This window comes from Oxyura jamaicensis, chromosome 1 (assembly GCF_011077185.1).
Source record: "Oxyura jamaicensis isolate SHBP4307 breed ruddy duck chromosome 1, BPBGC_Ojam_1.0, whole genome shotgun sequence".
Classification (NCBI taxonomy): Eukaryota; Metazoa; Chordata; class Aves; order Anseriformes; family Anatidae; genus Oxyura; species Oxyura jamaicensis.
In genome coordinates this window covers 156923191-156925309 of record NC_048893.1, presented here as the reverse complement: position 1 = coordinate 156925309, position 2119 = coordinate 156923191, and positions in this window count along the sequence as shown.

Sequence of the window (2119 nt, the reverse complement as noted above, 5' to 3'; positions counted from 1 at the left end):
TCTCCTCTCCTCTCCTCTCTCATCTACTCTTCTCTCCTCTCCTCTCCTCTATTCTCTCTTTTTGTTTTCCTTCCTCGACCTAACCCCTCCCTCAAAAGATGTTAAAAACTTTCTCCCAAACTCCTCCTTCCCTAATAATCTGCAAATAATCTATAGACTATAGAACTACATAGTATGATTATATTCAGAATGAAATAATAACTCCCAATGAACTCACTATAGAGATCTCTGACTGCTTAAACCTCCTAAAAGTTCAATATCATTCCATCTTTTCCACCCATAAGCACAATTTCATGATTGTGTATTGTCAAATAAATCACAGAATACTGCTTCCTTTGTGAAGGCACATATAATGCACATCATATTTCTTGTACTATTTTCAGGGAAATCCTTTTGAAATGTGAATATGATTTTAAAAACTGAGTCCACTGCTTTAAAAACACCACCACTGACATTTTTTCCCCAAAATTTTCATGTATTTTATTTGCTCCAAACATTAATTATTAAAAAAAGCTATTAATATAGAGAATGTCCATATTAGTTGTTGTTTTGTTTTGTTTTTAATTACTGTCAATATTATCCATATTGGAAGGTTTTGGTGGTGCTCTTTTTCCTTCAGTTACTATTCTTCTTACCTATACATGAACAGGAAAAGTATCCTTGGTATTTCTATGCAGATGACAATAGTCTAGAAACAAGGGGATTAACTGTCAATTTCATCTCAAAAAAAAACAATCTAAAAAAAAAAAATAAATCCCTGAAAATAAAATCCTGCAAAAAGATTTAGAAATTAAAGTTGAAGAGAAGATATCTTTTTCGCATAATCTACTTTTTTTTTTTTTTTTTTTTTTTTTTTTTGATAAATAGCCAAATATTCATTTTTCCTTACTATAGTATACATCCAGTATTCTTCATACTCCCCTTCTGCTATGCTCTTGTGAGACTCCACCTGAAGTACTGCGTTCAGCTCTGGGGTCCCCAGCACAAGAAGGATGTGGACCTATTAGAACAAGTCCACAGGAGGGCCAAAAGGGTCTGGAGCACTTCTGCTGTGAAGACAGGATGAAAGAGATGTTGTTTAGTCTGGAGAAAAGAAGGCTCCACAAAGTCATTGTAACAACCTTCCAGTGACTAACGGGGGCCTACAGGAAAGCTGGGGAGGGACTCTTTATCAGGGAATGTAGTGATAGGACAAGGAGTAATGGTTCTAAACTAAAAGAAGGTAGGTTTAGATTAGATATAAGGAAGAAATTCTTTACTGTGAGGGTGGTGAGGCACTGGAACAGATTTCCCAGAGAAGCTGTGGATGCCCCATCCTTGGAAATGTTCAAGTCCAGATTGGACAGGGCTTTGAGCAATGTGGTCTAGTGGAAGGTGTCCCTGCCCATGGCAGCAGGGTTGTCATTAGGTGAACTTTTAACGTCCCTTCCAACCCAAACCATTCTATGATTCAGCTTGGTTGTAGGCATAAAAAACAGATGTTTGATTTAAAGCAAGGATGTAATGCCATGCCATAACAAAAACAGGGCAGCTGAAGAAAATGACAGGACTACAGTTCTTCAGCTTACACTAATAAGAGTTGGCAACATAACAGTATATGTCATTATAACCTGTCATCATGAAAAATTATGAGACACTAACTTGCCTGAGCTGCTACATTTACTGAGGCTCTTACTATTTATCTGTCTGCTAACAAAAGGGAACAAAACAAAGACAAATCAGAATTCTTCTAACAGCCATTAAAATGGAAGATATTTTTTTTTCTTATAATTTTCTATTTCTTTTATATTCTTGCATTGTGTACAGCTTACACAGTAAAAACAAAGAATTATATTCTTTCTTGCATACACTGGACATGATGAGCATGTAAGATTTCATTTACAAGTCATATTAGAAAATGTAAAATTTAATTTAATGCATTTTGCTCAAGAGCATATGAGGGAGAATTGCACAAATTATTATTTTTTTTTAATCCTAGGGAAAAAAAGAAAGAGAAAGAGAGAAAGAGAGAGAGAGAGAAAGAGAGAAAGAGAGAGAGAAAGAGAGAAAGAAAGAGAGAGAGAGAGAAAGAAAAAGAAAGAAAGAAAGAAAGAAAGAAAGAAAGAAAGAAAGAAAGAAA